General features: G+C 42.1%; 1 protein-coding gene across 12 annotated transcripts in view; it reads right to left on the bottom strand.

The window, feature by feature from the left end:
* Positions 1-23,305, bottom strand: part of LOC122548896 (protein tyrosine phosphatase type IVA 3-like) — a 154,966-nt gene that overhangs the window by 34,034 nt on the left and 97,627 nt on the right. For 5 of the 12 annotated variants that reach the window (XM_043687826.2, XM_087986633.1, XM_043687832.2 and 2 more), the window contains one exon: positions 11,203-11,298. The exons of 6 other annotated variants lie outside the window; for them this stretch is intronic. The gene's annotated coding sequence lies outside the window, so the exon portion shown is untranslated. Of the gene's footprint in view, positions 1-11,202; positions 11,299-19,057; positions 19,194-23,305 lie in introns of those variants that run through there. One more of the 12 variants, XM_043687835.2, reaches the window with a different exon arrangement.

Genomic DNA, 23,305 nt, shown 5'->3' with positions numbered 1-23,305 from the left:
GGTCTGGCAGCATCTGTGGAAAGAAATCAGAGTTAACGTTTTGGGTCCAGTGATCCTTCTTCAGAGCTGATGATAGCTAGGAAAAAGTTTTTTTTAAAAAATGTAGAAGATCAGGAGAATAGAGGAGAGAAAAACAGTTGGGGATTAGAGTGGTGCTGGTAAAGCACAGCAGTTCAGGCAGCATCCGAGGAGCAGGGAAATCGATGTTTCGGGCAAAAGCCCTTCATCAGGAAAACAGCTGTATTCCTGATGAAGGGATTTTGCCAGAAACGTCGATTTCCCTGCTCCTCGGATGCTGCCTGAACTGCTGCGCTTTTCCAGCACCACTCTAATCCAGAATCTGGTTTCCAGCATCTGCAGTCATTGTTTTTACCTAGAAAAACAGTTGGACAGTTAAAAGAGTTTATAATGGTCAGTTTAGGAGAATGTGTAGCTATGTTGAATCCATGCTGAACACCACCTGAAAGAAGAATGGAAGGCAAAAAAAAAAAAAGGGCAGCAGAATGAACTTTGGATGGAAGACTTCAACGTAACACCAAGTTGGCAATCGTAAAGGACATGGCTGTTAGACCGGGTCTGCCATGTGCATTAAGGAAACCAAAGAGACAAAACCTACATTATCTTACCCTCACCAATCAACCTTTAGGAGCTGCATATGTCCATGGCTGTAACGACAGTATTGAACACTGCAACAATTGTGTTATGTAGCACTACCTCTGCTAAACATAGCAAATTTCAAACAGATCTAGCAAATAGAGACCAGATACAAGATGCTGCCAGCCATTAGCAGCAGCACTACTCAGTACTAATTGGCAAGCAGGCCTATACTCCACTCTACTAGTACCATCACACCAAGGGGCTAATTCTGGATTCAATGTGTACAGGACGGCATGCCTGGACCAGCACTAAGTAAAAAAAAAATTCAGAACATGAAAGTATAACAGAACTACCTGCATGCCAAACTGTGGAAAATTAGGAGAAAATGAGGACTGCAGAGGCTGGAGACCAGAGTAGATTGTGATGCTGGAAAAGCACAGCAGTCAGGCAGTATCCAAGCAGGAGAATTGTCATTTCGGGCATAAGCCCTTCATTATGAATGAGGCTTGTGGGCTGGGGGGGCCGAGATATAAATGGGAGGGGGGTGGGGAAAGGTAAATGAAAATGCAATAGGTAGATGAAGGTGGGGGATAAGGTGATGGGTCGGAGACGAAGGTGGTGCGGATATTTGGAAAAGACAGGTCAAGAGCGTGGTACTGAGTTGGAGGCTTGGGACTGGGATAAGGTGACAATAGACAATAGGTGCAGGAGTAGGCCATTCTGCCCTTCGAGCCTGCACTACCACTCAATATGATAATTGGTGATCATCCTTAATCAGTATCTTGTTCCTGCCTTATCTCCATAACCCTTGATTCCACAATCCTGGAGACCTCTATCCAACTATTTCTTAAATGAATCCAGAGACTGGGCCTCCACTGCCCTCTGGGGCAGAGCATTTACACAGCCACCACTCTCTGGGTGAAGAGGTTTACATAGAACATAGAACAATACAGCACAGAACAGGCCCTTCGGCCCACAATGTTGTGCCGAACATTTGTCCTAGCTTAAGCACCCATCCACGTACCTATCCAATTGCCGCTTAAAGGTCACCAAAGATTCTGACTCTACCACTCCCACAGGCAGTGCATTCCATGCCCCCACCACTCTCTGGGTAAAGAACCCACCCCTGACATCGCCCCTATACCTTCCACCCTTCACCTTAAATTTATGTCCCCTTGTAACACTCTGTTGTACCCGGGGAAAAAGTTTCTGACTGTCTACTCTATCCATTCCTCTGAGGTTTCTCCTCATTTCTGTTCTAAATGGTCTACCCCGTATTTTTAAGCTGTTTCCTCTGGTTCGGCAGATGGGGGGAGAGGAAATGAGGAAAGTGATGAAATCCACATTAATTCCATGTGGTTGCAGGGTCCCAAGACAGAAGATGTTCTTCCTCCAGGCACTGGGTGGTAGATGAGGCCCAGGAACTGCAGGCCCTTGGTGGAGTGGGAGGGGAAGTTGTAGTGATGGGGTCTGTTTGTAGGTGGTGAAAGTGATGGAGGATGATGTGATATATATACACACACACACACACACAGAGGTTGGTGGGGGTGGAAGGTGAGGACTGGGGGGGGGTTCTGTCCTTGTTGCGTTGGGAAGAGTGGGGTTCAAGGGTAGAGATGCAGGAAGTATACATCGCATCATCCTCCACCACTTCTGCCACCGACAAACAAACCCCACTCCGATCAGCGCTTCGAGAGATCATTCCCTTTGCAATTCCCTGGTCAGATCCAGCCCCCCGCCACTCCTGGAATCTTCCCCTGCCACCGCAGGAAGTTCAAAACCTGTGTCCACACCTCCCTCCAAGGCCCCAAAGAATCCTTCCACATTTGACAGAAATTTACCTGTACCTCCAATAATGTCATCTACTGTTTCTGTTGCACTCGACATGGTCTCCTCTACATCGGGGATACAGAACATTTCAGAGAACATCTCTGGGCCACCGATACTAACCAAGCCCACTACCCCGTGGCTGAACGCTTCAAAGTTCCCCCCCCCCCCCCCTCCACTTCACCAAGGACATCGCCAAACCCTAACCATCTGATGCCTGCAGGAAGAACACCTCATCTTCCATTTGGGACCCTACATGAGATTAAATGTGGATTTCACCAGTTTCATTTCCCTTTACCCCATCTTAGCCCAGTCCCAAGCTTCCAATCTGGCACCGCCCTCTTGACCTGTCCATCATTTTTCCCATCTATCCATTCCACCTTCTTCTCCGACCTATCATCTTCTCCCCCACCTTCATCTACCTACTACATTCTTAGCTACCTTCGCCCCACCCTCCCCATTTATCTCTCAAGCTCCCCCCCCCCACGACCTGGCCCACAAGCCTCATTCTCCTGTTCCTTGGATGCTGCCTGACCTGCTGTCCTTTTCCAACACCACACTCTCGAAACTGTGGAAAGTGCATGCAATAGGCAGGGTTACGACATCCCACAACCAATGGAGTCAGATCTGCTGCATTCAGTCGTAAATGGCAGAGAACAACAAAACCAACTCAGAGCCTCAACAAATATCTTTAAGCTTTAAGATGGGACAGCCCAGCACAGAGGAGAAATCTGAAGTATTTACAACCATCTTCAGCGAAAACTACCAACTGGGTTATTTACTTCAGGCGACTCCTGAGATCCCAGCATTACAAAGGGAAAGAATATCTGGTCTATTGACTCTGCCAGTTTTTTCTAAAAGCAATCCAGTTACTTTCATAGAGTCATAGAGATATACAGGATGGAAACAGACCCTTCGGTCCAACCCGTCCATGCCAACCAACTATTCCAACCCAATCTAGTCGCACCTGCCAGCACCTGGCCCATATCCCTCCAAACCCTTCATATTCATATACCCATCAAAATGCCTCTTAAATGTTGCGGTTGTACCAGCCTCCACCACATCCTCTGGCAGCTCATTCCATACACATACCACCCTCTGCGTGAAAAAGTTGCCCCATAGGTCTCTTTTATATCTTTCCCCTCTCACTCTAAACCTATGCCCTCTAGTTCTGGACTCCCTGACCCCAGGGAAAAGAACTTTGTCTATTTACCCTATCCATGCCCCTCATGATTTTATAAACCTCTATAAAAAGTCAACCCTCAGCCTCAGACGCTCCAGGGAAAACAGCCCCAGCCTGTTAAGCCTCTCCCTATAGCTCAAAAGCTCCAACCCTGGCAACATCCTTGTAAATCTTTTCTGAACCCTTTCAAGTTGCACAACATCTTTCTGATAGGAAGGAGACCAGAATTGCACGCAATATTCCAACAATGGCCTAACCAATATCTTGTACAGCCACAACATGACCTCCCAACTCCTGTACTCAATACTCTGACCAATTACAGAAAGCAAACCAAACAACCTCTTCACTATCCTACCTATCTGCGACTCCATTCTCAAGGAGCTATGGATCTGCACTTTGTTCAGCAACACTCCCTAGAACCTCACCATTAAGATTTGCTTTCCCAAAATGCAGCACCCAACATTTATCTGAATTAAACTCCATCTGCCACTTCTCAGCCCAGTGGCCCATCTGGTCCAGATCCTGGTGTAATCTGAAGTAACCCTCTTCGCTGTCCACTACACTTCCAATTTTGGTGTCATCTGCAAACTTACTTACTGTACCTCTTATGCTCGCATCCAAATCATTTATGTAAATGACAAAAAGTAGAGGACCCAACACCGATCCTTGTGGCACTCCACTGGTCACAGGCCTTCAGTCTGAAAAACAACCCTCCACCACCACTCTCTGTCTTCTACCTTTGAGCCAGTTCTGTATCCAAATGGCTAGTTCTCCCTGCATTCGGAGAGATCTAACCTTGCTAACCAGTCTCCCATGGGGAACCTTATCGAAATCCTTACTGATGTCCACATACATCACATCTACTGCTCTGCCCTCAATGCTCTTTGTTACTTCTTCAAAAAACTCAATCAAGTTTGTGAGACATGATTTCCCAAGCACAAAGCCATGCTGACTATCCCAAATCAGTCCTTGCCTTTGCAAATACATGTACATCTTGTCTCTCAGGATTCTCTTCAACAACTTGCCCACCATCGACATCTGGGTCACTGGTCTATAGTTCCCTGGCTTCTCCTTACCACCCTTCTTAAATAGTGGCACCATGTTAGCCAACTTCCAGTCTTCTGGCACCTCACTCGTGACTATCGATGATACAAATATCTCAGCAAGAGGCCCAGCAATCACGTCTCTGGCTTCCCACAGGATTCTAGGGTACACCTGATCAGGTCCTGGAGATTTATCCACTTTTATGCGTTTCAAGACATCCAGCACTTCCTCCTCTGTAACATGGTCATTTTGCAAGTTGTCACCATCTATTTTGCTACTTTCCATATCTTCCAAATCCTTTTCCACAGTAAACAGATGCAAAATACTCATTTAGTATCCCCCATTTTCTGCGGCTCCACACAAAGGCCGCCTTGCTGATCTTTGAGGGGCCCTATTTTCTCCCTCGTTATCCTTTTGTCCTTAATGTATTTGTAAAACCTCTTTGGATTTTCCTTAACTCTTCAAAGTTTGTGAGAAGATTTGTAGCTTGGGTGCTCGTTGTTGTGGTTCTGTTCGCCGAGCTGGGAATTTGTGTTGCAGACATTTCGTCCCATGTCTAGGTGACATCCTAAGTGCTTGGGAGCTTCCTGTGAAGCGCTTCTGTGATCTTTTCTCCGGTATTTGTAGTGGTTTGAATCTGCCGCTTCCGGTTGTCAGTTCCAGCTGTCCGTTGCAGTGGTCGGTATATTGGGTCCAGGTCGATGTGCTTAGTTGGTGAGCTACATAGCCACGAAATGACACGACCAGCTATCCTTAGTAGCCACACACGCAGAGGACAAGCAACATGAATTCGACTGGGACAACACTACTATTATAGGACAAGCCAAACCGAGAACAGCCAGGGAATTCCTAGAGGCATGGCACTCATCCACAGATTCAAATCAATAAGCACATCGACCTGGACCCAATATACCGACCACTGCAGCGGACAGCTGGAACTGACAACCGGAAGCGGTAGATTCAAACCTCTACAAATGCCGGAGAAAGGATCACAGAAGCGCTTCACAGGAGGCTCCCAAGCACTGAGGATGTCACCTAGACAGGGGACGAAACGTCTGCAAAACAAATTCCCCAGCTTGGCGAACAGAACCACAACTCCTTAACTCTATTTGCCAAAGCTATTTGTGTCCCCTTTGTGCCCTCCTGATTTCCCTCATTCTCATTGTCTTCCCAAATCCTAGCAATATTTACTTTCTGTATTTAGCTAACTCCACTTTGACAGCTATTATATCCACCATCTTATTAGGCAATACATTCAAACCGTAAAAGGTTTTTCCTCATGTAACTTTTTTAACAAAATTCTTCAATGGAAAGTGGGGTTCACTGAGTAGACCAGAATTAGTTTCTAATACCTAACTGCCTGTCAGTAGGTGGAGATGAGTCACCTTATTATACCATTGGAGACCATGGGCTGTAGGGACAGCTACTGTGTTGCTGGAAGAGTTCTAAGACTGGATAGTTTGTCACTTGAATGAGAATTTTCAACTGGTGATGTTCCCATGTATCTTCTGCCCTGGCGCTTCTAGGTGGTATAAGTTGCAGGCTTTGAAAGTACTGTTGAAGAAGCCTTGCTAAGTTGCTGTATTGCAGCTATAAATGCTCCCACTGTATACTGGTGGTGGACAGAGTTAATGTTTACATTGGTGGCTGCAAATCAAGCAGGCCGCTTTGTCCTGGATGGTGTCAAGCTTCCAGAGAGTGGTCATTCTTTTGCCTCTAGATAAGTCTTCCAGCTAGTGACCATTGGAAGCAGTTTCTTTGTTTACTCTCTCTAGCTCCATTGAGATTTATCATCTCCTCCTGGCTGCCTCTGCTCCAAGGAGAACAATCCCATCGTCTCCAACCTAACCATTTTAATGTGATACCTCATCTCTGGAGCCATTCTGGTAAAGTGCCTCAACACCCTTTCCAAAAGCCTTCCTTGACAATTTCCCAAAGTCTGCTGTCCAAAATTGAACACAAGTTTCATATGAAATCTAAATACATTATGCTGGTTTACCATAGCTTCCTGGCTTTTGTACTCCATATTGCCGTTAAAAAGGCTACGATCCAATACATTGAGTGCTTAATTAACTTGTCTTGTTTGCAAGGATTTTTGGACAAAACACTCCTGAATCCCATTTCTTGGGTCTATGTAAAATCACTTTTAGCATGTATCTTTTCAACTCCGTTCCTAGCACCCAGACATCCTCACAGAGAGGTGTACAAAGTTAAAAATCACACAACACCAGGTTATAGTCCAACAGGTTTAATTGGAAACACACTAGCTGTTGGACTATAACCTGGTGTTGTGATTTTTAAACTTTGTACACCCCAGTCTAACACCGGCATCTCCAAATCATCACAGAGGTGGCATCGAAAGAACAGCACCCGTGACCATTCTCTCATACACCTCTTTTGAACTGGTTTCAAAACAGCAATGTGCACTCACATGTTTCCAAGGAGATCCAAAATAATGGGGGAAAAATGCTTTCACCTTTTCCTTTTGGTCATCAAATGTTGAGGCAAAGACAACTGTAACTGGTAGCAGTTACAGTGACAATGACAACAAAATAAATAGATATTAAAATTATTAAACAAAAGCATTTAATTCATATTTATACTTCAGAAACATTACTTGCTATGTTCATTCTACACCAATTCCAATACCATATTTTGGGGTAATCAAAACAATTTTTCTTGCCAGGTATTTGTTATCAAGCATTCATATCTACATATTAAAATGAATAATTTGGCTGATTTCAATTTCCCATACTAATGTGCAAAGAAAGTTGTAGACTGCTCACATACTATGTAAAGAGAATAGAAACAATGCATGAAGACAGCATTACATACTCTAAAATGTTTCAAGTTCAATTAAAAATGGATCCATATTAGCCTCAAAAAAACCCTCAACACAACAGCAAATAATCAACAGTGCTATCACAACAGGCTCCTGATACATGGCAGAATTTTTTTTTAAAATTTGAATGAACCAGATGTTTTTAATAGGTGCAAGTTTTTAAGTTATCATTTAACTACTTCCTTTTGATGGAAATGCTTCATATAACCTCAAAGATAGATATGCAACTGAAGATAACATTTAGCAGCTTTTCATTGTTGCTCACTATGATTTTTCTCAAAATGCAAACATCTGTAAAATTGTCACATAGCTGTACTGTGGGTATGAATTTTGATGAGATTTTTAATAAAGCATATTCTGTTAACTTGGAATAAAACTGGATAAGTGCAATTTTGGACTCAATATTATTGACTATCTGCTCACAGATGCTACCAGTTCTTCAATGTTTCTAGCACTTCCCTTCATTTCAGATTTTTGGCTTGGGCAGACTTTGCTTTTATTCCTGCTAACTTGAGTTTGCTTGAAAAGAAGATTTGAAGCTGTTCAACACAAGAGTGGTCAGATCAGCAGGAATAATTTGAATTAAACTCAAACAAAACAATTTTCTTTCCAGAATTTACAAATGAATTGAGTATGCAATTCCATTATAGCACTTTATTCAAATAACAAGTCAAAACTAGTAGAGTTCTTCATTCACACAAAGTCTACTAAAGTTAGGGTGTACAAGCAGAACCTGGGGGAAAAGTTAATTTGCACCCAAGTCGGAACACCCACGCAGGACGATATAAAACAACCATTCGTAAATACAGGAAACATTTGTATATGGGTCTTTAAAATTAAACCCCTATACATAGGATTGTGTTCATAAGTATGAATGTTCCTACACTGACACTCATAGATCCAGAATCTCCTGTATGTACATGCAGTCTTACTTGATGGGCTAATGTAGCAGTGCAATAATTGTAAAAGGAAACAAATAACCAATAGATATTTCTTCCATAAAAATTTTAGTTACTAAATCAAAATACCATCTCAGAGCTACCCAAATTGTGGGTAGTCATCCCCAGTGAGGCGATGAGACAAAGTTTTGAATTAGCATGGTCTAAGACAGCAACAGCTGCCTTGGAACTCACCGATTTCTAGTAGCTACAAGGCATCTATGAATCCTTTCCTAAAGCTTTTTTCAATTGGTGGACACAGCCTACCAGAAGGATCCTCTAAACCTAATTAATGCAGCCAAAACTAAGCTCATGAAACAACAGGTTTTGTTTGTTGCAGAAACTTCCCAAACTCCTCTCCCTTCACTTCTCCTTCGTAACACTGGTCAACACCTAAAGCTACCCAGTCATATTTTTATTAAGTACTATATATAGTACAGTAAAAGTCAATCACATGTAGAAGTTGACCCCCTATTTTTGGCCAAAAGTCGACCCTAGTTCTTCACAGACATAAGGTCAATATTTGTGAATCAAGGTATTAAGCTGTGCATAGATGTTACAAGAGGAAGTTTTTTTTTTCATGCTATTGTGTTTTGATGTACAATTTGCACCAATTTGGCACGAATGTTTAAGATGTATTAGGTCAGAGGCAGGTGACAACCTCCCCTTGTGTGCAGCTCAGTAGAACTCAGTTCCCCATAGCACTCATGGAATACAATCATATTACTGTGATGTGTGTTCTTTTCCTTTATTCATTTAGATATATGTTCATAAGATATTGGAACAGAATTAGGCTATTCAGCCCAAAGAGTCTGCTCTGCCATTCAATCATGGCTGATATGCTCTTCAGCCCCTTTTTCCTGCCTTCTTTCCAGAACACTTCAAACCATTCAAATTACAAATCTGTCTAACTCCTCCTCAAATTTACTCACTGTCCCAGCATCCACCACACTTTTGGATAGCAAATTACAGATTCTCATCACTTTGGGAGTAGTAGTTTCTCCCCAACTATTTTAAATTTGCTACCCGTTATCCTAAAGAATGCCACCCAAGAGGAAGGATCTGCTGCATGTCTATTTTATCCATATCTTTTATCATCTTGATTACCTCAATTTGATCTCCCCTCATTCTAATAAACTCCAGACAGTATAGGCCTAAACTGTTCAAACTCTTTTCATACGGTAAACCCCTCATCTCTGGGATCAATCTAGCAAACCTCCTCCAATGCCAGTACACTTTTCCTCAAATAAGGGGGGCCAAAATTGTGTACAATACTACAGGTGCAGTCTCACCAATGCCTTGTATAGTTGCAACAATACTTCCTTACCTTTATATTCTATTCCATTAGCTATAAAAGCCAACATTCCATTCTCTTTATTATCTGCTATACCTGTTTGCTAGATCAATTGGGCTACTGCTAACAATATGGTATTTTGGACTGTAGTATGAATTTCAGCCCCTCAAAAGTAGTATCCATGTAATAGTCGACCCATAAATTTAACCGTTAAATTTTTTTTAAAAAAATTCAACTTTTCCACGAGTAACACAATGTATATTGCTGATTCAGGTTACTTGATATTTAATAGCTCAGACTACTACTTGCCGTGACAGATTTAAATACTTATGTATCATCCTTTTGTAAGCATGCTTTTGCTGGTCTGCAAATGGTCGCTGGTTATGTAGCTCTATTCTGGTCCTTGGCTTATTAGTAAATCAAGCTCATCCAGCAACTCAGCTCTTAGAAGTAATGACATGACATATTCCTCTTCTTTCCCAATGATAAAATTACATAAATTCAAGAATAAAAGTATGGACATATTAGGATGGTTGCAAAACCATTTACACATAAATAAGAATTGAAACTTTAAGGATTTAAAAGGTTAGGAATCTGTGTAATGTGTAGCTAGTTTGACAATCCTTCTGGAACTTGTAATGGTGTGACGATCCAGAGATTTAGACTTCATACTTGGGTGTTCTGCACTTACAGAAGTGTTGAAATCTAATGTGTTGTTGATGTGTTTGTTGTTGTCCTAATAAAGAATCTAAAGAACTAGGAACAGGAGTAAACAATTCAGCATTTGAGCCTGCTCTGCCATTCAATACGATCATGGTTGATCACATCTTGGTCGTCTGGTCCTCATAACCCTTTACGCATTAAAAATCCACAAACCTCCACCTTAAATTTATTCAGTGATCACCACATTCTGGGACAGAAAATTCCACAAGTTCACAACTTTGAGAAGTAATTTCTCCGCATCTGTGATTTAAATATCCTTTATCCTAAAACCATGATGTCTTGTTCTAGATTGACCCACAAGAGGATACATCCGGTCTATGTCAACTTTGTGAAATCCCCTTGGATTCTTGTGGATCTCAATTAGGCCTCTTTCAATCTTGTAAACTCCAAAGAAAATAGGAACTATTCAACTTCTTTTCATAAGACAAACCCCTCACTCTGGAATCAACCTGGGTAATTTGCTTCTAATGCAACTACATCCCTCTTCAAGTAAGGAGACCAAAACTGTACACAATACTCTAAACGCGATCTCACTATTAAAGAAATGTTGACTAAAGAATTTGTTTCGCTTTAAAACCCTTCATCGGCATCTTCAACAGGGTGAGAGCTGGCCGAGCCTCCTGAGCATATTCAGCAGCAGCAGCAACAGAGGAGGCTTCAAGCAGAGGTGTGCAGGGACAGAGACAACTCATCCTGGCAATAGGTGGCAGTTTGAGCAACAGCAAAGGCATCAGTATTTTCATTTTTATTTTACCTTGCAGGGGAGTCGGTTGGGATTAGGCCACGCGCAGCCCCAGATCCATGGGGCGCTCTGGTGCTGAGATCACAGAAGCTTCAGAATTGGCAGCATCTGGAGGAACAAGAGGTAAGGGATCAGGGTCATGGCTCCAGTTCACCATGGCAGTTGTGGGAGTGGCAGCAATGGTGGAGGTGAGCTCTTAACAGAGACCCAGAAGCCGTTATATACCCCAGCCAATATGAAATAGCAAATGGAGGACATGGGGAAGGTAACAAGAGGAAAATATGAACTCTATTGCAATAAAGTCTTGCATTATGTTCAGTGTTTCAGAGCATGGTGACACTTTGTGTTTTGCATGGGATAAAATGCTTTTCACTATTTTTATATACGTGACAATAAATCTAAACCTACTCTTTGCTTTAATCCACATTAACTACATCAACTGCATTATTCTCATCTACACACCTGATCACCACCTCAAAAAAGAATGCAATCAAATTCGTTAGGTAGGATCTTCCCCTGAAAGTTTTGCTGACTATCTCTGATCAAAACCTAGCTCCTAAACTGGGGATTAATTCTCTCCTTCAGATTTTTATACAGTGGTTTCCCTACCACTGACAGGAGACTCACGAGCTTGTTACTACTTATCTCTAACACCGTTCTCAAAAGATTGAAGCACATTAGTGGTCCTGCAGTCCTCTGGTAGCTCACCCGTGGCCAGAGAAGATTGACAAATTTGAATCAGAGTACCTGTAATTTCCTCCCTCACCTCCCACAGGAGGCGTGCTGAAATCGCCAACTATTGCCAGGAGTCATCGTCTCTGCCACTGGAAACAGCTCAGTCACACTCGGAGGTGTCTACTTTTAAGCCCGGTAAAACCTCAAACACCACCTCACTCTCCATTTCAAACATTGGAATCTCTTTTGGGGTAGAAGCGACCTGTACAAGGAGGACAGATTGCACCTAAATTGGAAGTGGACTAATATACGGGCAGGGAAATTTGCTAGAACTGCTTGGGAGGATTTAAACTGGTAAGGGGTGGGTAAGGGGGGGCTCCAAGGAGAAAATGAGGAAAGAGATCGATCTGAGATGGATACAGTTGAGAACAGAAGTGAGTCCAACAGTCAGGGCAGGCAGAGACAAGGTAGGACTAATAAATTAAACTGCATTTATTTCAATGCAAGGGGCCTAACAGGGAAGGCAGATGAACTCAGGGCATGGTTAGGAACATGGGACTGGGATATCATAGCAATTACAGAAACATGGCTCAGGGATGGGCAGGACTGGCAACTTAATGTTCCAGGATACAAATGCTACAGGAAGGATAGAAAGGGAGGCAAGAGAGGAGGGGAGGTGTCCTTTTGATAAGGGATAGCATTACAGCTGTGCGGAGGGAGGATATTCCCGGAAATACATCCAGGGAAGTTATTTGGGTGGAACTGAGAAATAAGAAAGGAATGATCACCTTATTGGGATTGTATTATAGACCCCGCAGTAGTCAGAGGGAAATTGAGAAACAAACTTGTAAGGAGATCTCAGCTATGTGTAAGAATAAAAGGGTAGTTATGGTAGGGAATTTTAACTTTCCAAACATCGACTGGGACTGCCATAGTGTTAAAGGTTTAGATGGAGAGGAATTTGTTAAGTGTGTACAAGACAATTTTCTGATTCAGCATGTGGATGTACCGACTAGAGAAGGTGCAAAACTTGACCTACTCTTGGGAAACCAGGCAGGGCAGGTGACTGAGGTGTCAGTGGGGGAGCACTTTGGGGCCAGCGACCATAATTCTATTTGTTTTAAAATAGCGAGGGAAAGGCCAATTTTGATGGTATTAGGCAAGAACTTTCGAAAGCTGATTGGAGGCAGATGTTCGCAGGTAAAGGGATGGCTGGAAAATGGGAAGCCTTCAGAAATAAGATAACAAGAATCCAGAGAAAGTATATTCCTGTCAGGGTGAAAGGGAAGGCTGGTAGGTATAGGGAATGCTGGATGACTAAAGAATTTGAGGGTTTGGTTAAAAAAAAAGGAAGCATATGACAGGTATAGACAGGATAAATCGAGTGAATCCTTAGAAGAGTATAAAGGAAGTAGGAGTATACTTAAGAGGGAAATCAGGAGGGCAAAACGGGGACATGAGATAGCTTTGGCAAATAGAATTAAAGGAGAATCCAAAGGGTTTTTACAAATATATTAAGGACAAAAGGGTAACTAGGGAGAGAATAGGGCCCAGCAGGTCAGGCAGCATCCAGGGAACAGGAGAATCGATGTTTCGGGCATAAGCCCTTCTTCAGGAATGAGGAAACTTTCCTCATTCCTGAAGAAGGGCTTATGCCCGAAACGTCAATTCTCCTGTTCCCTGGATGCTGCCTGACCTGCTGCGCTTTTCCAGCAACACATTTCCAGCTCTGATCTCCAGCATCTGCAGACCTCACTTTCTCCTCAGAGAATAGGGCCCCTCAAGGATCAGCAAGGCGGCCTTTGTGTGGAGCCACAGTAAATGGGGGAGATACTAAATGAATATTTGGCATCAGTATTTACTGTGGAAGAGGATATGGAAGATATAGACTGTAGGGAAATGGATGGTGACATCTTGCAAAATGTCCAGATTATAGAGGAGAAAGTGCTAGATGTCTTGAAATGGGTAAAAGTGGATAAATCAGGTGTACCCGAGAACTCTGTGGGAAGCTAGAGAAGCGATTGCTGGGCCTCTTGCTGAGATATTTGTATCAATAGTCACAGGTGAGGTGCCGGAAGACTGGAGGTAGGCAAATATGGTGCCACTGTTTAAAAAGGGAGGTAAAGACAAGCCAGGGAACTATAGACTGGTGAGCCTGACCTCAGTGGTGGGCAAGTTGTTGGAGGGAATCCTGAGGGACAGGATGCACATGTATTTGGAAAGGCAAGAACTGATTCGGGATAGTCAGCATGGCTTTGTGCGTGGGAAATCATGTCTCACAAACTTGATTGAGTTTTTTGAAGTAACAAAGAAGATTGATGAGGGCAGAGCAGTAGATGTGATCTATATGGACTTCAGTAAGGCATTCGACAAGGTTTCCCATGGGAGACTGATTAGCAAGGTTAGATCTCATGGGATACAGGGAGAACTAGCCATTTGGATACAGAACTGGCTCAAAGGTAGAAGACAGAGGGTGGTGGTGGAGGGTTGTTTTTCAGACTGAAGGCCTGTGACCAGGAGTGCCACAAGGATCGGCGCTGGGCCCTCTACTTTTTGTCATTTACATAAATGATTTGGATACAAGCATAAAAGAGGTACAGTAAGTAAGTTTGCAGATGACACCAAAATTGGAGGTGTAGTGGACAACAAAGAGGGTTATCTCAGATTACAACAGGATCTGGACCAGATGGGCCAATGGGCTGAGGGGTGGCAGATGGAGTGTAATTCAGATAAATGTGAGCTGCTGCATTTTGGAAAGCAAATTTTGGCAGGACTTATACACTTAATGGTAAGGTCCTAGGGAGTGTTGCTGAACAAAGAGTGCAGGTTCATAGCTCCTTGAAGGTGAAGTCGCAGGTAGATAGGATAGTGAAGAAGGCGTTCCTTTACTGGTCAGAGTACAGGAGTTGGGAGGTCATGTTGCAGCTGTACCGGACATTGGTTAGGCCACTGTTGAAATATTGCGTGCAATTCTGGTCTCCTTCCTATTGGAAAGATGTTGTGAAACTTGAAAGGGTTCAGAAAAGATTTACAAGGATGTTGCCAAGGTTGGAGGATCTGAGCTACAGGGAGAGGCTGAACAGGCTGGGGCTGTTTTCCCTGGAGCGCGGAGGCTGAGGGGTGACCTTATAGAGGTTTACAAAATTATGAGAGGCATGGATAGGATAAATAAGCAAAGTCTTTTCCCTGGGGTTGGGGAATCCAGAACTAGAGGGCATAGGTTTAGGGTGAGGGGAAAGATATAAAAGAGACCTAAGGGGCAAATTTTTCACGCAGAGGGTGGTACGTGTATGGAATGAGCTGCCAGAGGAAGTGGTGGAGGCTGGTACAATTGCAGCATTTAAGAGGCATTTGGATGGGTATGTGAATAGGAAGGGTTTGGAGGGATATGGGCCAGGTGCTGGCAGGTGGGACTAGATTGGGTTGGGATATCTGGTCGGCATGGACGGGTTGGACCGAAGGGTCCGTTTCCATGCTGTACATCTCTATGACTCGAAGTACCTCACCGTCTCTCCTTTCCTGAATTCCGTACCAATATTTTTGACCACCTTAGTGAAGATGGAGCAAAGTACTGGTTTAACACCTTATCAAAGTGCTCTACTCCACACACAGATCATCCCCTTAGTACCTAATTGGCCCTCTTTCTTTGGGTTATATCAATATATCAAGGAGGAGAGAATAATGTCTTGAGACTCTCCGAATTGCTTCAATGCACTTCCTAAACTCCACTACAGCCTCTCTTGATTTGCACCCTTTATACTTGTTAAAAGCCTCTTTTCGATCTCATCTCGCCTTGAATATTCCTATCTATAGTCAGGGTTCTCCGCTTGTTGCACCCATATTTTACCCGAAAAAGGGGCTGTACTCTCCTCAGTTCATTTCTAAAGGCCCCCTATAGTTCTGCTGCACATTTATCTGCAAATAGCAGTTTCCAAACTACCTTGACCAGATCCTGCCTTAATTTAACATCTGCCTTCTCCTTGGCCTCCTCCATCGCCAGACCATGGCAACACAACACCTGGAGGAAGAGCGCCTCATCTTCCGCCTAGGAACCCTCCAACAACAAGAGATGAATGCAGATTTCTCCAGCATCCTCATTTTCCCTCCCCCCCCACCTTACCTCAGTCCCAACCCTCGGACTGAGCACCGCCTTCTTAACCTGCAATCTTCTTCCCGAACTCTCTGATCCCACCCCGTCTCCGGCCTATCACCCTCACCTTAACCTCCTTCCACCTATCGCATTCCCAACGCCTCTCCTCCAAGTCCCTCCTCCTACCTTTTATCTTAGCCTGCTTGGCACACCTTCCTCATTCCTGAAGAAGGGCTTATGCCCGAAACATCGATTCTCCTGCTCCTTGGATGATGCCTGACCTGCTGCGCTTTTCCAGCAACACATTTTTCAGTTTAGCCCATATCCCTCTAAACCCTTCCTATTCATGTATCCATCCAGATACCTTTTTAAATGTTGTAATTGTACCACCCTCCACCACCTCCTCTGGCAGCTTATTCCAAATGCCAACAAATCCAGTCCCTTTTAAATCTTTCCCCTCTCACCTTAAACTAGAGACTCTAGCTTTAGCCTCCCCTACCCTGGGGAAAAAGACCTTAGATATTCACCCTGTGTCCTTCATGATCTTATAAACCTCTATAAAGTCAACCCTCAGCCTCCGAAGCTCCAGGGAAAATAGCTCCAATTTATTAAGTCTCTCCAAGTGGTTCAAACCCTTCGCCCTGGCAACGTTCTTGCAAATCTTTTCTTAACCCTTTCAAATTTCACAACATCTTTCTTATAGCAGGGAGACCAAAACTGAACACAGTATTCAGACCGTGGCCTAACCAATGTTGTGTACAGCTGCAACATGACCTCCCAATTCATTCAATGCACTGACCAACAAAGGCAAGCACTCAAAACACCTTCACTACCCTGTAATTCTACTTTCAAGGATCTATGAACCTGCACCCAAAGGTCTTTTTATTCTGCAACACTCTCCAGGACTTTACCATTGAGTGTATAAGTCTTGCCCTGATTTGACTTACCAAAATGCATCACCTCACATTTATCTAAATTTAACTCCATCTGTCATTCCTCAGCACATTTGCCCATCTGATCAAGGCCCCGTTGTACTCCGAGGTAACTTCTTCGCCTCAGATTCTTTTTGCATAGGCACCTAGAGTGACCCTTTGCACCATAAAGATCTAAAACTGCAAGTTGGTGTTGCAGTGCTTGAAACTGACCCACTTCTTACACAGCTTGCTCACTTTCTGCATCATGGCTACTATTCTGATAACTGTACCTAATGCTTGCAGTTTTGTTGTCTGGCTACAATAGCTTCAATGCTCTGCCATCTTTAATGCCACATGTTAATGTTGTGACCTTTGTTTTTCTCCAAGAGGTCTTTATTGAAAGCTTCAAATCAGTTCTGAAGCTATACTTAACTTAATTAACTGTCCAGATAGCTCCGCTTCTGAAAAATAAACCTTCACCCTTGTCACTGCACCTATGACAACCTGATCAATTAAGTCTTGTCGCTGTTGTCTATAAGATATCAACTCTACATGGTGAATGTTAAAGTTTTCTTTATATGAAGCAGATATTCTAGCACTTCTTATTGCTTAGTGGGATCACTCTCGGACTCTCAAGAATAGTTTTGACTATTTGATTCTTGTTTCTGATTTCTTTATTTTCACTATGTGGTTTGCAATAGCTAAGTTTGAAATTAATAGCCCTATTCTTTGTTTAAACAGCCTACGTTCAGACAGGATATCTGTGGCTTTTCAGTCCATACCAGGTTATTTGGACGGAAGTTAATCTGATATTTCTGGTCTTTTGTCAAAGCAATTGACACCTAACATATATATGGTAGCCTTGCTACTTTAAGGTTACTCAGTGGAGACATGCAGTTGCTGATTTTGTTTAAAAGATCATTTTGTTTTGTGCTGTTTTTGACAATAGGTAGAATTTCTTTTAACTTTATTTCAACAACACTGCGTAGTGATTTTCTTTCTTGGTTCTGTTGTAGATACAGCTTCTGTACTGCTTCAAGGCTTGTCTGAGGTTTTGAGATTTTCAGAACCTCGTTTTTTTAAGGAAAAATCCCACCACTCCCATCATGTTGCATTTCTTGTGCTATTGTTGCCATCAGCGATGTACTTCTGAGGTGTTATGAGGCACTGGTCAGATCACATTTAGAGTGTCGTAGCAACTTTGGGCTCCATACCTCATCAAGGATGCACTGGCCCTGGAGCTGGTCCAGGAGGTTCACAAGAATGATCCCTGGAATGAAAGGCTTAACATGAGAAACATTTGAGGACTATGGAACTTCCTCAATGGAGTTCAGAAGGACATTGGATTGAAACTTAAAGAATACTGAATGACTTGGACAATATGGACATTGGGAAGATATTTCTATTAGCAGGAGAGATGAGGATTCGAAGGCACAGCCTCAAAGGAAAGGAAAGACCCTTTAGAATGGAGATAAGTAGAAACATCTTTAGCCAGAGAGTGGTGCATCTGTGGAATTCATTGTCACAGAGTGTGGAGGCCAGGTCATTGCGTATATTGAAGAACAAATAGACAAGCTCTTGATTGCCAAGGGGATCAAAGGTTATGGGCAAAAATTCAGGAAAATGGAGTTGAAACACTTAGCCATGACAGAGCAGACTCAATAGACCAAATGGCCTAATTCCTGCTCTTATAATCTTATCATAGTTAACGTAGCATGGATTCAGGCTGTATGAAAATTATACAAAGCTCATTGAAATTTATTAGATTAGATTAGATTAGATTACTTACAGTGTGGAAACAGGCCCTTCGGCCCAACAAGTCCACACCGACCCGCCGAAGCGTAACCCACCCAGACCCATTCTCCTACATTTACCCCTTCACCTAACACTACGGGCAATTTAGCATGGCCAATTCACCTAACCCCTGCACATTTTTTTGGATTGTGGGAGGAAACCGGAGCACCCGGAGGAAACCCACGCAGACACGGGGAGAATGTGCAAACTCCACACAGAGAGTCGCCTGAGGCGGGAATTGAACCCGGATCTCTGGCGCTGTGAAGCAGCAGTGCTAACCACTGTGCTACCGTGCCGCCCACCACGGGCACGGTATCTGCAACTATACACAAAAATATTCCTCTAGCATGTTTCTATTGGACTACAGTTGGTCATATCCTGATGAAGAGCTTACCCTCGAAATGTCGACTCTCCCGTTCCTTGGATGATGCCTGACCGGCTGTGCTTTTCCAACACCACACTTTTTGACTGATCTCCAGTCCTCACCTTCTCCTACACTTGGTCATGTGGTTAAGTTCTGGTTAGGGCAGAGCTCCTAAAATATACATAACCCCTGCAAACGAAGACTCCTCCCACTCTTCTGTGGCAACTGTTTATTCTGAAAGCAATGCAGTACCATTATATTCATGGTTGAATCTCTAGAAATCGAGGAACTGAATCATGCATAGTTTCTGTTTAGAATTGTAAATCAGAGCAGCAATGTGTCAAGTTAGGAATTAAATGCCTGATTATAATATGAGATTGGAACCTTAAATATCAAATTTGCAAGCTTATTAGGGTGGCTAGTTCAGCTGTTCCATTAAACATTTGAGCATAGCCTAGCTTGTGAAAATATGACTTCTATAAGAAACAACATGCTTTAAAAAGAATCTTTTTGTTTCAAGAAAAAAATTGTAAAGGGAAGTCAATCTGACAGTAAACATTTCACGCATCAGCACAAATCAGCTGCAGAGTTTAGACCATTTCCATTTTAACAAGAATGTGTCCCAAATTAGTACTGAGACTAAATATTGCTTTTAGAAACCCAAGCGTAACAAGCCAAAGGCAGATTTTCTATACTAAACAGGTTCTCTTCTGTTTAACTACCCAAATTCCCAATAATTGGACTACCGTATAGCAACTGCCAGGCAACATGTGTAATATGTTGTTGAATTCAAGCAAGACAATACCATAGTAACATTATGAAAACTAATTCCATTCTCTTGACATTTATAATACACTCACTCAGTTATATATTTTCCAGTCATAAACTGGAAATCAATGCATGGAATCTCATTAGAAGGAAAGCACTAACAAAAAATTAGATCAAGTTCTAGTAAATCTCATTCACTTGCACCTGTGCTACCCTAACTAAGTTTGATACAAGTCCACAAATATACTGCTCCAAAGTTGAAACCACTAAATTGTCAAATATCAACATCTTCCTTCATCTGCAAATCTCTACTTACCTTACTACCCAGGTGCTAGAAATGGAATCTTCAGAGAAGGCTCTGCCTGCAAACCTGGCTTCTAATGACTGTGACTGCTCCAAACCAGTTGTGACTGCATGTACCAAACCATACGATACTGACAGCAGGTTTTGTTAATGTCAGAAACAAATGGCCCCTTAATGCTATTAGGCTGGCCTGCTGACAACAGAGAATAGTCAAATCATACAACTGTTCTGATCCCAAGCAATTTTGAAACTAATAATAGATATTTTTGTATATAATAAAAGATGATTTATATTTGGATCAGTATTAGCGTGAATTCAGGAAGGAAATAAGTATAGCGGCTCCAAATTTAACTACCTACATTCACTTTCATTTGCCATTTTAAGTAGACTCCAAGTTGTTCAGTTCTTAAACATTTTTGTAGTTAAAAGATAATAAGACATGAATAGGATTATACAAATTTAGCTAATTGAAATATATTATCTAATCACTCTGAGGTGGTATCGTTAACAATACAGTAGCGATTCAGATGGGGAATCATCCCATTTGTAGCAGTTCCAATAACTTAGAATCCCATTTGTAACAAGAACAAAATACTACAAATGCTACCAATCTTAAATTAGAAACAGAAAATGCTGTAAACACTCACTCAGCAAGTCAGGCACTATCTGTGAACACAACACTAAATTAATGCCACAAAATTCCACGTTTCTTCCCTCTTGAAGCCCTTAAAAAGGGCAATCACCTATGTAGTTTGCTCTACATACTGACCATTCTTTCAAATAAAAGAAATCCTCCTTCATTTCTACTTCCTTTTGTTGACCTTAACTTGCAAATATTGTCTTTTGTGATTCAGTTCTGGATACAACCTAAGGTTTAGTAAATTGTGTTAAGATGCAGTTATTCATCATAGAACCACAGGAAGAAATTCATGAAGGCACTGAAAGGGCAGACTAGTTGGATCCACTGTTCTTCCTGGTCCAAACGCTTTTAGACTTTAAGCTTTTAGAACTATACCAAACATGCTTGCCAATAACAAACAAAACCTGCAAATTTTAGAGATCAGAAATGAAAACAAAGTGTTCGAGAAACTCAGCATATCTGACATCTGTGGAAAGAGAAACAGTTAATATTTCAAGTGCAATACGACTTTTCTTTAAACTTACTTTTGTCAAAATTGTGACAATACTACGGCTTTAAGTGGTGTACTTTGTGAAGAAAGGTTGAGACAGGGGTATAGAGTGGTCTACTCAAAGCCAGTAAAGTAAACAGCTTGAGGCTTTGGGCGTTTTTTTAAAAAAAAAAGCAGGAACAATAGAAACAGCCTGAATGGGTGGGGTCAAGCTCCCACAGAACCAGGATTTTTAGTTCTAGCTTTCTGAAGTTGCTGGGGGTCTTGAAGCAGAATGTGGAAGCTTTTTTTCCTTCTCTCTGGTACAACTAAAAGCTTGGATTCTCTTCATACTGTTAAAATTGCACGAGACAATTTTACTGAATTTGCCTTTGCCAAGAGTGTGTGTTTATGGGATGTGACTATATTGGAACAGTTAATTAGTAGCTAATATGTATATTATTTTGTTAAGCATTTCAACGGAGTTACAGTTAAGCCAATTCTTTTCTTTTTTCATGTTGTCTATATTTACGCTGAGGTTAAAATACAAACTGTTTAAAGTCAAATAGTTTGACAAATTGAATTGTATCTGGAACGAAATGCCTTACACTTACTTGCAAAAATAAGTTAGGGTCTAGGCTGTCTCCTCAATATATTTTGAGGGGTTTAGTCTCATCCATAATAAGATTAAAGTACAATGATAGTAATTGCCACAACATAAAACAAATACTAGAAGGACAAGGGAGGCAAATACATGGGAGTGTGACCATTGCAATTTTCCCTCCAAGAAGCGCACGATCCTGACCTGGAACTAACTATATTCTTATTTCTTCATGTCACTGGATCCAAATCCGGAAGCTCCCTTCCAAACAGCGCTTTCGCTGGACTGAAACCATGTCAGAAAAAGCAGCTCTTCACCACCTTTAAAGGCAATCAGGGATGGGCAATAATAAATGCTGACCCAGACAGTGACACCCACATTCTTTGAATATAATTCAATCTTAAAGGATGTTTCATTTCCCTATCGCTCTGTTAAATCACAGAATAATAGAATGATAATACGGGATCATTTGAATCAACATGTTCACAAAGGATCGTTGCAAAAACAATTAGTCGGGCAGCTGTCCTTTACAACAATAGCTACAGCTTCTTTAATTTCTCTACCTTATTGGTATCTCCAAGTTCTGGCACCACACTCAAATCTTGCGTGCCTTCACACCTTTCCTAAGTTTTGATGCTCAGATCTGTACACAATATTTCAGCTAAGCTAATTTAGCATTTTATAAATTCCACTAATTCTTCCATACTCTGTACTCAGGTCATTTATAAAGCAGAGGACCACATATACCTTATTAACACCTTTCTCAAATTGCCCTGCCAACTTGAATGATTTGAGCAAAAACACCTTAGACCCCTGTATTCTTATAATCCTACAGAAACACACTTATTATTTTGTATTGCTGTACTGTACATCCCTTCAATATTACTTTACAGACCTTTAACATATAGTGCAAATATGTCTGCATCTTAAAGAATGCTGCTTATGATAGCCAGTTTGTCCCCATGTGGCACATCCCAACTGCTATGTCACTGCACACCTGTTCAGATTCATAGAAACCTTATTTCCAGGCAGTAGCGAGGGAGCAACAACAGAATATTGCAACATTGCAAGCAATTCCACGTCTTGTCAGGATAAATGAATGGAAATCCAGCAGTAAGCACTTTTGTCTTATTCAACTTAAGAAAGTCACATAAAACAGTGATTGGAATAAAAGCATTTTGAAATATCATTGGCTCCCAAACTACTAATCTTCCTCTATCCGTAATCATCTGTACAGCCATCTACAGACTCACCAAGAGTGGAAGAGAATCAATCAATCATTCTCATCTGAGGGAGCGCCGAGGATTGAAAACAAAAGGGGTAGAATTTCCTGTCATGGTATAACTGATAATTGGCACTAAATATATTTGTTTTGTCACCAATCTTGCCAATGTGAAGTTGGACCAAAGTGTTCAATGGTCCTCATGTGATTTACCAGAGCACAAGAGTCAGTGCAAAATAAAAATCAGTATGAATCATGCATAGTCACGGAGTGAA

The sequence above is a fragment of the Chiloscyllium plagiosum genome, unplaced genomic scaffold (assembly GCF_037043375.1).
Source record: "Chiloscyllium plagiosum isolate Xiang-an unplaced genomic scaffold, Cpla_swu_hap1 HiC_scaffold_4, whole genome shotgun sequence".
Taxonomy (NCBI): domain Eukaryota; kingdom Metazoa; phylum Chordata; class Chondrichthyes; order Orectolobiformes; family Hemiscylliidae; genus Chiloscyllium; species Chiloscyllium plagiosum.
Note: the sequence above shows the minus strand (reverse complement) of the source record. Positions and strands in the feature narration are given on the sequence as shown.